Raw genomic sequence first — 13244 nt, 5'->3', positions numbered from 1 at the left:
GTAAATTTTCCATTCTTTTGAACATCAATTCTCTTTAGTACAAAATAAATATTTAAAAACTATAAAAAATTATATCCATTCACTAGAGAACCAATACTGGGCATCTTATATACTTAACACACAAAACAGTAGATTATAATTACTGACTTATAGTAAGAAGTATTTAAGTAAAAAAGAATAATGCACAAAATGGCGCCCACTAATGACGACGTAGTGTTTTATCCTCCGAGTAAATTAATCGTAAAATGTGATGAAAAGTGTGGAAAATATTGAAGATTATTGAAAAGTGGAATGTTGTGTGATTCATGTGATCGATGGTGGCATTATAAGTCAAGGAGGAACCAAGCAGTATGGCATGTATAAAGCTCATCGTAATTGTAAAAAGTTATATAAAAGAAAAATTATCCATGCCAAAACTTTAGCTTGTGAAAAATATATTGACAATGCACCCAACAAATGCAAGGCAGCATGGGATGTTTAAAACAAGAAAACATCCCTACTCGCACCCAAGACACATTTCTCGATGCTGAAGAACTGAAAAATTATTTCTTAAACTCTGAAAAGGAAACCAGAGGTCAAATTAAGGCAACAGGTATAGCTACGAGTGTTCACAATCAACCCTCCTGCAGAAACACTTTCCATTGGGTTGAAATCACATCTGAGGAAGTAATTAAAGTTAGCTTAAAATTATCAAACTCTTAAGAGTATGAATTGTTATTGGTTATTAATTACATCATCAAAAGAATAATGCATTTGATTTCTGAACCTCTAGCTTTTATTTTTAATACAAGTTTAGAGTATGGAGTTCTTCCTGATTTGTTTAAAATTTCTTATGTTATTCCAGTTTTTGAAAGTGGGAACAAACAATTTCTTCAGAACTATCATGCAGTCATAGTTGTCCCAATAATTTCTAAAATTTTGAATCACTTTTGTACAATGAACTTGGGAACTAATTTGAAACTTATAATCTCCTATCTGACAGTCAGATATTAACAGCTTTGGAAAACAAGCAGGCCATCTCTTTGATGTTATGTGATCTAAGTAAAGCTTTTGACTGTATTAATCATGAAATTTTACTTGCAAAGCTTGACATGTATGGTGTCGAGTATCCCTCATTGAACATAATTAAGTCACACTTAAATAACAGATATAATTTTGTCTCAAAAATAGGTATTCCACTTTGAAGAAAGTTACAACTGGTGTGCCACAGGGCTCTGTCCTCGGTCCATTTTTATTCATTCTGGCAATCAATTATTTACTGCAAAATGTCACAGCTCATGCTCTTATATCCTATGTGGACGATACAATGAGTACAAATAACCAGACCATCTCAGGTTTGCATCAGATGTCGCAGGAAGCTCTTGCAACATCAGTGCATTGGTTTTCATCCAATAGGCTGTCGAGCAATCAGGATGAAACTCATTTCTCACACTAGGATTATCCAAAGATATCGAAAGTCAGTCGGTCAAATTTGGGGTTTTCATATTGATGCCAAACTGAACTGGGAAACACACACTGATCATGTTTGTAAAAAAATATATCATGAGTGGCCTATTTGATCTGGAAATTGAGTGATTTAGTTAGCAGTGACTACCTAAGGATGGCATATTCTGGTCTCTTCCAGTCACACATTACTTATGGACTGTTATCATGGGGGGGGGGGGGCATTCTTCTTATGTATATAATATTCTTCTAATACAGAAAAAGGTTGTGCGAACAATGTGTAGAGGTGGTGTAATTGACCACTGTCAACCTCTCTTCATTAAGCTTGAAATACTGACAATTATAAATTTGTATATTTATATATCATTGACATATGTTAAAAACAACATAAATGAATTCCGTACTAGGGAAAACATTCATCATGATACTCGGGGTAAAGCAGACATTGGCATCCCAATTCACAGGCTGTCAAAAACTGTTCACTCACATAAAATTAGTTGTTTAACATAATGTAATAAATTACCACATTCTGCACGGACCATTTCTTTAAGTAATTTTAAAAGAAAATTGTACGATTGGTTAATAGAAAATCCATTTTATAATACCTCTGAATTCTTAGAAATGCATAATATTGGTATTAAGTTTTGTTGTTGTTGTTTGTTAATTGCTTTACGTCGCACCGACACAGATAGGTCTTATGGCGACGATGAGGCAGGAAGGGGCTAGGAGAGTGAAGGAAGCGGCCGTGGCCTTAATTAAGGTACAGCCCCAGCATTTGCCTGGTATTAAGTTTTAATAATAGGTGTATGTCCATTTAGCCAAATTATCATCAGTTGACGAAACCTATTTCATTGTATATGGTCAATGGCAAATAAAGATTCTTGATTCATGACTGAACTATGCATTTTACACAGTTAAGTCACATTATCATAATGGCACAACGTAGCCCGAAAAACAGGTCACGCATCATGAGCCGACATGTTGCGAAAATAACATGCGGGATATGCTGTCTGCAGATGCATCACTTTTTGCCATCATAGGCAAGACGGGCGATTTATCCGAGGTCCAAAACTAAACAACTAAACAATTACAAACTTTTAAGCCATGGTTGGTAACATTTATAAAATAGTACAGTATGTGAGCTGTTTACATGCCAATGTTGTGAAAGTATCATGAGTGAAGAAATATTACCACTGCAAGTAATCAACGTGGAAAGTGCAGAATAGCATATGGCATTGATGCAAGAGGTCAATATCAGATATGAAGAGGGCGCAAGGGCTAACTGACATGCTGCAGTGGAGTAATTAACCTTCAAAATGAAACAAGAAGCTACCAGACACATGCCTGAAATGACATTTAAATGAATCCTGCAGCGTATGGGGCTCCAAACCAAACAGATGGTCAATGCAAGTTTGCTACCAAAGGCGCATTAGTGGAAAAGGCTTCAGTTTGCACGGCAGAATTGGAAATGTGCCTCCACTCAGAGGCGAGAGCTGCCCTCTACGAGTTCTATTGTTCTATTGTCTGCTTCATCAAACACATGGTCGTTGACATGTTTGGAGAGAAACAGCGGCACATTGCAACCACTGTTGGAAGAACACAACCGTATGGCAGAAGGGATATGGTTCAGAAAATATTTTTGTGGCAATCTCATGAAGGTTTTCGTGACCAATTTGGTGAAGAATCCACCCACACAGATGTATGCCCACACACGCTGATGGTCTTGCCTGATGTGAATGAGATTCTCCAGCAAGACAATTATATTAAGTCATATGTCTACAAATATCTGACGATGGTTGGAAGAGCATTACAAAGATTACAGAGTACTTTCTTGGCCCCCCAAATTCCTAAACCTGAACCCAATCAAACATCTGTCAGACTACCTTGATCCTTGCATTTGTTGTATGGATCCCCTGCTATGCATCCTTCCGAAGCTGTGAGATGCAGGGCAGGCTACAAGGCTCCCGATGCCACCAGCACCACCACTTGTGGGCGAATTCAAATGGGCTTTGTGAGGTGGTGTTGCCAAATCTACATGCAGCTAAAGACTGGCTTGAGAGCATAAACTGAAGAAAAACTTCACCTAGGGAGGGATTTAAACATGGACCTTCGAGATGACATGATCCCACCATAGCAAGTGCACTACAGTGACACCAGCAAAAACCACGGAGTGCTTGTGTTTGATGCAGATTTCTAGGCATGGCTCTCAAGCTAGTCTTAAGTCACGTGCAGATTTAACACCACTACCTCTCAAAGCCCATTTGTATTCATCCACGAAGTGATCTGACTGGCCAACTTAAGAGGGTGAAAAAAATGACAACGGCACGATATATTGAATTTTTTCGAATTGTTTATCAGTATGACCAACCGTTTATTGCTTACTGTATATACCCGGTTCAAGTTGTCTCCGACCACCCTGAATTTAATATGTATTATGAACATGTATGGATATGTTTTTTAAAAACCATGAACAAAATTTGGGTTCATGGAATTAAATTTGTTCAACCTGTTTACAGTTTCTTTTACTCTCCTCTAAAATCAGCCTTCGTGGCATAAGAAATTTAGTGCCAGTGGTGCCCTCCAATTGTTCGCACCCTAAAATATTTCTATGAACAATTTTTTCATTAGAATTCCGAGTAGTCTTGATATTTTACATACTAGAATAACGTATAGCAGATTCAACTGATTTCTCCTTGAGTTACTAACAACTGACTTCACTTTGGTGATCGATTGGATCTGCTGTTCAATTACAAGAGGTATTGGTATTATTTATTTACCACAATTCTGGCAACAGAAATATGGAAGGTCAAGTGGAAACGGGACAGCCACTGTATAGTCGCAAAGAAAATGAGTGCATGGTTAATGTATGTTCCCCACGTTTAATATTTTATCAGACATGGGCACAAACAGAAACAGCCCTTAAGAAGACAACGTAAGGAAAATCCCCAGGAATAGATAAAGTCAGCATGGACATGATAAAGCAGCAGAGTCCACGGTTTACAGTGGCTACACCGAGGGCTCAATGCAGTTTTTTTAAATTTATTTATTTATTTATTTATTTATTTATTTATTGGCTTCATGTCGCACTGACACAGATAGGTTTTATGGCGACGATGGGACAGGAAAGGGCTAGGGCTGGGAAGGAAGCGGCCATGGTACGGGAGTGCCACCGGCCGCAGCACATGCTGCACGTAGCGGTGGGCATTTAACGTGCCTTGAATACGCACTAGAGGTGACGTGGAATCATACGCAATAGCGCCCCAAACCATGATGCCGCGTTGTCTAGCGGTAGGGCGCTCCACAGTTACTGCCGGATTTGACCTTTCTCCACGCCGACGCCACACTCGTCTGCGGTGACTATCACTGACAGAACAGAAGCGTGACTCATCGGAGAACACGACGTTCCGCCATTCCCTCATCCATTGTCGAAAATGCATTACATGTCCAGAAATCATTCATGGAGGAAGACAAGCTAAGTACGTCAGTAATTTTTTTATTATTTGTTTATTTGTCCACAAACTTCTATGTGGTAGAAAAATATTCCTTACTTATGACAATTTTTTTTTTTTTTTTTTTTTTTTTTTTTTTTTTTTTTTTTTTTTTTTATAAAGCTGTTGAATTTTACATAACTGCTGAGCTTATTTCCCATAGGGTGAATTATCATCATCATCATCATCATCATCATCAATAACCAAAATAAAAATAACCTGGCATTAAATAATTATGATTATCAGAGGCGCAAGTGTATTTGAAAAACCATTCATTCGCACTGGGGCGAGATTATATCATGCACATTTCTTCACAATTAAATTTCAGTTAATTTTTTCTTTGATTAGCCACAATATTTAACCATAGAAACATCTTAATCAGTTCCAGAGAAAATGGAGTTGGGAGTGACCAAGTGCATAACGTCACAAGACGAAAACATGTGACATTGACTTTCCTGCTTCCCCTTCATCATCACTGTTGGCTAAAATCTACCCCTAAACATTACCAGTTTTCCTTTCAACCTAGAATTAATAATAATGTTATTTGCTTTACGTCCCACTAACTACTATTTTAAGGTCTGAGACGCCGAGGTGCCGGAATCTAGTCCCGCAGGAGTTCTTTTACATGCCAGTAAATCTACCGACACGGGGCTGTTGTATTTGAGCACCTTCAAATACCACCGGACTGAGCCAGGATCGAACCTGCCAAGTTGGGGTTAGAAGGCCAGCGCCTTAACCGTCTGAGCCACTCAGCCCGGCAAACCTAGAATTCTTCTGATCACCAGTTTACAAGACCAGTCAAATTACCATGGATAGGAATCACAGGCATGCATCGAACAAATATGATCCCTCTCCAAAAACATGACAAGAACCCCCTTGCTGCTGATGGCACTCCAGATGACCAGTTCAGTCCATCTCCAGACCCTAATGTTCCCGTTGTATGGGTGCAAGCTACGGTGACCTCATAAGAAAAGAGAGCATGTCTCTACTGATGATGATGCTTGTTCTTTAAAGGGACCTAACATCAAGGTCATCGGCTCCTAATGGTACAAAATGTTATGACAATTTAAAAGTCCAAAATCTGCAACTGACCAGAATTCAAAACGTGATAACGAAGAATGAATTTAAAACAATCAGTGGATTCAACGCGCAATAACCCACATTCCCACGAACTATCGTAAAACAATAGTATTACCAACCAAGGGAATGCTTCCAAAGCACAATCCTGAATCGATGATGCTCGTTGTCTGAAGAGGTCCAAAATCCAGGTCATCGGCCCTTCATAATGGTACTTATTGCTAGAAAACTAGAACCAAGGTATTTGTTATGTTACGGTAATAATCAAAAGTATCGTAATTTATGAGCTTCATATCCGTATTGATGATTCACACAAATGCAAAGAGGAGAAGAATGTGGAATTCTCCTCCTCTTTGCATTTTGACTAATCAAAAGTAGTGTAGACTTGTGGTATTCCACACATTATGGTACTACTCACAGGTAATGTAATACACATAACACAGACCTATGGTATTTCTCACATTGTGGCACCACTTACAAGCAACGCAAACCTATGGTGTTCCTCACATAGTGGGTACCAATCATAGGCAACGCAGAACCATGGTGTCGCTCATATAGTGGTAATCACAGGCAACACCCCGACCCGTGGTGTTTCGCACATAATGGTACTAATTACAGGCAACGTAAGCCCGTGGAGTTCCGCATGTAGTGGTACTAATCACGAGTACTGTGAATCCCACCCTGATTCACATTCTGTTGCTACTAATCACAACCTTATTTTGTACCTAACATAGTGGTTCCACTCGCAAGTAAAGGCGACCCATGGTGTTCACTGTGCGATGGTACTATTCACAAGTAGTCTCATGGTTCTAATTCGATCATCTCATAGTCGCCCCTTTTATTTGCCTCTTGCGACAGGCAGGGGATACCATGGGTGTATTCTTCATCTGCATCTCCCACCCACAGGGGATCCTCTATTGTTCCTAATGCCATGGGCTATAATTGTTCCCCACCTCACATGAGCTGGCCTACAGTGTGGTAAAAGAGAAGCTCTTGGCCTCCTTGATATTAGTCCTCTGTCGAGCAGCCAATTTTACACTGACTAATCTGACACATTCACTCCAGTGGCCCTCTGGAAATCCTGGTGGACAAGGTGGCAGCAACAGCGAGCCCACGACTTGCTGAGAGCAACAAATACTGATTCTCCCTGCAAGTCATTTTGCGTGGGAGGCCCATCCGTTTCTGACCAATAGGCATGAGGGTGGGGTTGAGACTCTGGCTATGGGTGACTCAATGGTCAGGCATGTGGGGAAAGTACGTGGAGGAAAGGAACCCAGGGTAGAGTGTTCTCAAGGAATTACATTAAGGTAGATATTGAGGAAAACAGAATGGAGGGAGGAGAGTAAGGGGAAAGTAGTAATTTTCCACATTGGTACCAATAACGTAAGGTGAGCAGGAATAGGTATGAAGGTCGATCAAATATAAACGGGATTTTGTTCCTGAACATCAACAGTTGGGAGGACTGGACCCCATGCTTCTGCTATGCTTTGGTGGGACCGTTAGTAATAGGGAGAGCGTGCAGTTACGTATTTCCCACCGTTTTGTCCGTAATGCTCACAATGTCTGAGCCTCCACTGTACAACCCATAATTATAAAATTTCTTGCTCGAGAAGGAGTTACAGCTGTGGAAATTTGCCACGGATTGACTGCACAGTTCGGTGATTAAACATTGTCAAGGACATGTGTGTTTGCCTGGCAGAAAATGTTCAAGGAAGGACGAGAACATGTGGAAAATCAGCAACATGATCGCTGTCCTCGGACCAGCATTACAGACAAAAACATGTGTGTGGTTAAAAACATTATTGACAATGACTGACAGGCGAGAGTATCAGAAATTGCACAATAAATCTGAATCAGTTATGGGAGCTGTCAAGCAATCATTACAAATGGCCTACAGTTCCGTAAAATGTGTTCCATATAGGTTCCTTGCCTCTTAACTGAAAATCTGAAGTTGAGACATTTGGAGGTCTGTCCGAGGCTTTCAGGAAGGTTTGCAGAAGAAGGTGATGCATTTTTGAGTCAGATCATCACTTGCGACGAAACATGGGTCCGCCACTATACTCCCGAATCCAAAAAAGCCAGTAAGGAGTGGCGAAGGAAAGGGGAGGCAGCACCAGCGAAAGCCAAGACTCGACTGTCAGCTGGAAAGGTTCTTGCAACCGTTGGGGCTGTTTTTTTTTTTTTTTTTTTTTTTTTTTGCATGAGCGATGCACAATCAATGCTGCTTACTACTGCGAGCTGTTGAACAAGGCGAGGGTTGCACATTGCCACAAAAGATGAGACCAACAGATTCGAAAGGTCATCCTCCTGCACGACAATGTGCAGCCCCATACTGCAGCTGTAACTGTCTCCAAGCTACAGAAAATGCAGAAAATGCACTGGACTACACTTGATCATCCTCCTTACAGCCCGGACTTATCGCCCTGAGATTTCCATTTGTTTGGACCACTTAAAGAAGCTCTAAGAGGCCAACGATTTCAAGATGACGCGAGTGTGGAAGACTTTGTACGCAAATGCATGGTAACATGACCCTGTTCTTTTTACGATGAGGGCATCAAAAAGCTGCCCATATGGTGGGACAAATGCATTTCCAAAGCAGGAAACTATGCGGAAAAGTAAATTGTAATTGCCTTGTGTTTTTCAATAAATGAATTTAAATAAATCCCGTTTATATTTGAATCCCCCTCGTACTAACATATTTCGGCACGTTTGGGACAAGGCCCCACACCGCTGGCTGCGCAGAAGTGTGTGACTGGGGAAGACATATCCATGCGCGTACCGCCATGTTGCGGGCGCTCCTCAGCTTGACGCGGAGAACTTATGGAATTCATGCTTTAACTTACATTTCGCACACATGAAAACATTCGCCTTATAAAATTAATGACAGCCTACAGCGACTACCGTGTACACACGCAATAAATATACATAATATCAAGACTGTGCTAATATTAAAATATACTTCTGTATAAAAACTGAACAATCTACGCAAATCCTTTGGATAGTCCATATAGGTGGCGCACCTAAAAAAAGAAACCTTTAGCAGACTGAATAAGAAGACAGAAAAATACACTACTGTACTACAAAAATACACTAGCGGTACCTCAAAAATGATCATGTCGCTCACTTTAATATAAGGGTCATGTTTGTAACTGATGTGTTTGAACATTGTACGTATGGCAAGAAGGCCAGACTCAACGGATGAGAATCACATGGTAATCTGTCTCTTGAGAAACCTAGGATCAACAATTATTTAGCTTTATTGAAAATATGAAGACATGTTCAAAAAGCGGTCTACAACTTAAGTATGATTACATATTGTGAGATAAAAATTACCTGTCTCTCAGCAGACTGGAGAGCATATAAATTAAATATTTACAAACTCCTGTACCGATAACAGTAATCTTCAATATCAACAAAAAAGGAAACCAGTGAAATAAAATCTTTCTATGAAAGGTAACATAGCTTTTGATTCCTCTCAGGTAAGTCATTGCAGCAAATTTTACTCAATTATCTGAACCAATTTTTTAAAAAGTACATGACTGCAGAAATCTTTCTAAAACAATCAGATACATGTTTTTTTTTTTTTCATTTTCTGAATACGAAATGCGGGCTCTGTGGTGTAGGGGTAGTGTGTCTACTTCTTACCCGGAGGCTCCGGATGCAATCCCCGGCCAGGTCAGAGATTTGTACCTGAATCTGAGTGCTGGTTCGAGGTCCACTCAGCATACGTGATTGCAATTGCTGAGCTATCTGACGGTGACATAACGGCCGAGAGGATTCACCGTGCTGACCACATGACACCTCGTAATCTGCAGGCCTTCAAGCTGAGCAGCGGTCGCTTGGTAGGCCATGGTCTTACATGTAATAAATATCATTTTTGGTCCGTATTGATGATATTAGATTGAAATAATAACATTAAGTTATTTATTAGACCACCTAATCAATACAAAATCGTCTTGGATGATTTACATAAATTTGTTAGCTAATAGTGGGACATGTTTCGCCTTCTCTGAAGGCATCATCAGCCATAGTCTTAACCTTAAATTAAAAATAAGCGTCTAAATAACATGTAGTGATGAAATGAATTTTAAAATCTTGAAGAGATTTGAAGTAAAATAACATTAAAAATAACAATGATGGTTTGAAAATACAATGTGATGAGATACAATAGTGGAAGTATTAACAAAATTAACCTTAGAAGGCTGCTAAAATAAGTACAATGGATTAAAACAGATTGTTAAACAACAAGTAGTAAGATTGCATAAAAGTAAAGTTGATAGTAATGGCGGTTATAATTTGAGGATGGCGAAAAATCTTATATAATCAAAGTAAAGAGGAGAGAGTAAAAGTCAAAGTTAGTCGGGAGATCCGAAGTTCATCATGATCTTGAAGAAAAAAGATGAAAGTCAGATGCATATGGTGAAGTTGTAGAACACGTTGAGGATATGAAGTTGGTGAATAGAAGTTGAAGAACAGTTTCAAATAGGATCACTATGGACCATCTCAAAATTTGAAGTGATGTTCAAATGTTGTAAATTGTGAGTTTGTAGATATTCTAGTTGAAAAAGCATATACAAGTGGAATCTGTAAATGGAAGCAAGAAACGTAGAGTTAATTGTGTGAAAAGACATTTGAAAAATATTGAAGTAGAATCTTATGCACTTACCATTTGACGGTGACAAAGATAGCTTGTAATATTATGAGTTAGAAGTATTTGCAACAGTAGACTTCTTGCTACGTGTGTTATAACTGAAGTTTTGTGCTGGAGGGGGATCTGTTTGCGTTGACGTAACTATTAGAGGGGGGCTGCTATTGGTGGGAGGGAAGGAAGAGAGTGTATTACTGCGCGTGTTGTAACGGTGTAAGGCTATTGGAGGGAGCGATGTTCCGGTGGGTGTGGCTATGGGTTTATTGGTTGTATTTGAATTAGAGGTACTAGCGGCGGGGGGAAGGGAGGGGGGTATATTGGCTGTAGGGGAGGTGGGAACTCTAATTGATGTGAGGTTGAAGATTTTTAAGAATTTGTTGGTGAGGGAAGTTGATTCTCGTAATAAAATAAGAATCTGTTCATACAAGGGGCTTTTTTTATCAATAGTGTCATTTAGATTTTTATCTTTATTAAAATGTTGGTCGAGGAAAATAAATAAGTTTTCATATTCTGTCATGAGTTTGCTTTTATCAACTCTTTTTAGGATATGGAGGTCTTGTTCTATTGTGGTGAATTTATGCCCGGTGTCCCTCATATGGTTGGCCATTGCGGAGAATTTGTTGTGTCTTTGGGCATTGTAATGCTCGGCGTATCTGGTAGAGAAGCTGCGGCCAGTTTGGCCAACATAAGAAAAATTACATGTAGAGCATTTCAATCTGTATATTCCTGATCCAGAGTAACTATTGTCTGTGATGTTGATAGAGTTGTGATTGAAGAATAAATTGCGATTAGTGTTTTTTGTTGTGTAGGCTATTTTTATTTCGTGCTTCATTAATGAATTGGTTATCGGGTAAATGCTATGGTTAGTGAACGTGAATTTAGCGTATTTTGGTTTGACGGGTTTTAATGGAGTTAAATTGGTAGCTAGTTTCAGTTTGGTTTTATTGATGATTTTATCAATCATATTCGTGTTAAATCCATTGAATTTAGCTATTTCCTTGATGAATAGTAATTCTTTCTTTAAATTAGTAGAGGACATAGGGATCTTTAATGCTCTATATATTAAACTGTGATAAGTGGCTTTTTTATGTGAGTTGGGATGTAAAGAATCATTTTTTATGGTTGTTGGAGAAAAGGTGGGTTTTCTGTATATTTGGAAGTCGAATTTGTTCAATGCTCGTGTGATTTTGATATCTAAGAAGTTCAAAGAGTTATTGATCTCATCTTCTTTAGTGAATTTAATATTATTATCTAAGTTGTTGAGGAATGATAGTATGTTATTGCTGTTGTTGATTTGTTTATCAATGATAGCTATGGTATCATCAACATAGCGATGCCAAAGACAGAGTCCGTTGATGTTATTAATAATCTTACTATGTTCGAGATTATCTAAGTATATGTCGGCTAGTATTCCAGATAACGGGTCTCCCATCGCTAGACCTTCTTGTTTGTAAATTTTCTTATTGAAGGTAAAATAGTTGTTGTCTAAAACGAAATTAAGTAATTTTAACCATTCATCAATTTCGATTCTACTCAATGTGCTATGTTTCAACAGATTGTTTTTTATGATGTTAATAGTATTGTTGATAGGGATATTAGTATACATGTTGGTGATGTCAAAAGAACATAAAACGTGGTTTGGTTGTAGACTGAACTTATTTAGGGAATTACAGAGTTCGATCGAGTTCTTTATGGGGTTGGAGTTGTGAAATTTGAAGTGTTTTTTTAGGAATTTGTGTAGGAATTGAGAGGTTTTATAGGTAGGACTATTGATACTATTAATTATAGGCCGAATGGGGACATCATTTTTATGAATTTTGGGCAGTGATCTGACTGTAGGTAATTTTGGGTTCATTACAGTTAATTTCTGATAATCTTGATCATTTAAAATGAAGTTAGAATTTTTCAGAAGGTTCTTTAAGTTACGCTGTATTTTGTTTGTTGGATCTTTGTTAATTAAGGTATAGGTATTGTCTGAAAAAAAGGTTTCAGTTTTATTGATGTAATCTTGTTTGTTCATTATTACTATGGTGTTGCCCTTATCTGCTTGTGTAATTACTACGTTGTTGTTATGGATTTTGGATTTCAGGTTTAGAATTTGTTTCGAGACATTGTGGTTATTATTAGATGTTATCTCATTAATTAAAGTTGGGAGTTTCTTTTTTACTTCATATCGTACGTCATTCTGTTTATCAATTGGGATTTGTTTATCGATATTAGTTTCGGTTTCAGCGATGGTAGTGATGATGTCTTCTGCCTTTTTGTGATTAGGCCAATTATGTTTGATGCCTTTATCTAATAGATTTAATTCTTGGTTAGAGAAGGTTGCATTAGATAGGTTGATTGTAGTGGGAATGTTAGTCAAATGGGAAGGGGACACTTTGTTGTTTGTATTTTGGTCAGGAGTTTTACATTTGTTTTCTTGAAGACTAAGTAATTTAAGGTTTAGGGTTTTCTGTTTCTTGTCTAATACGTAAGATAGTTTGAGGTCAGTGTACCTTAAAAATGAGCTCCATCCAACAAACAAAATACAGCGTAACTTAAAGAACCTTCTGAAAAATTCTAACTTCATTTTAAATGATCAAGAT

The 13244-nt window shown here is 38.4% G+C and overlaps 1 protein-coding gene across 1 annotated transcript in view; it reads right to left on the bottom strand.

Annotated features, from left to right (window-relative positions):
• HUWE1 (HECT, UBA and WWE domain containing E3 ubiquitin protein ligase 1) overlaps positions 1–13244 on the bottom strand; it is a 1366532-nt gene that overhangs the window by 953056 nt on the left and 400232 nt on the right. The gene's annotated exons all lie outside the window — the stretch shown is intronic.

This window comes from Anabrus simplex, chromosome 2 (assembly GCF_040414725.1).
Source record: "Anabrus simplex isolate iqAnaSimp1 chromosome 2, ASM4041472v1, whole genome shotgun sequence".
Taxonomy (NCBI): Eukaryota; Metazoa; Arthropoda; class Insecta; order Orthoptera; family Tettigoniidae; genus Anabrus; species Anabrus simplex.
Note: the sequence above shows the minus strand (reverse complement) of the source record. Positions and strands in the feature narration are given on the sequence as shown.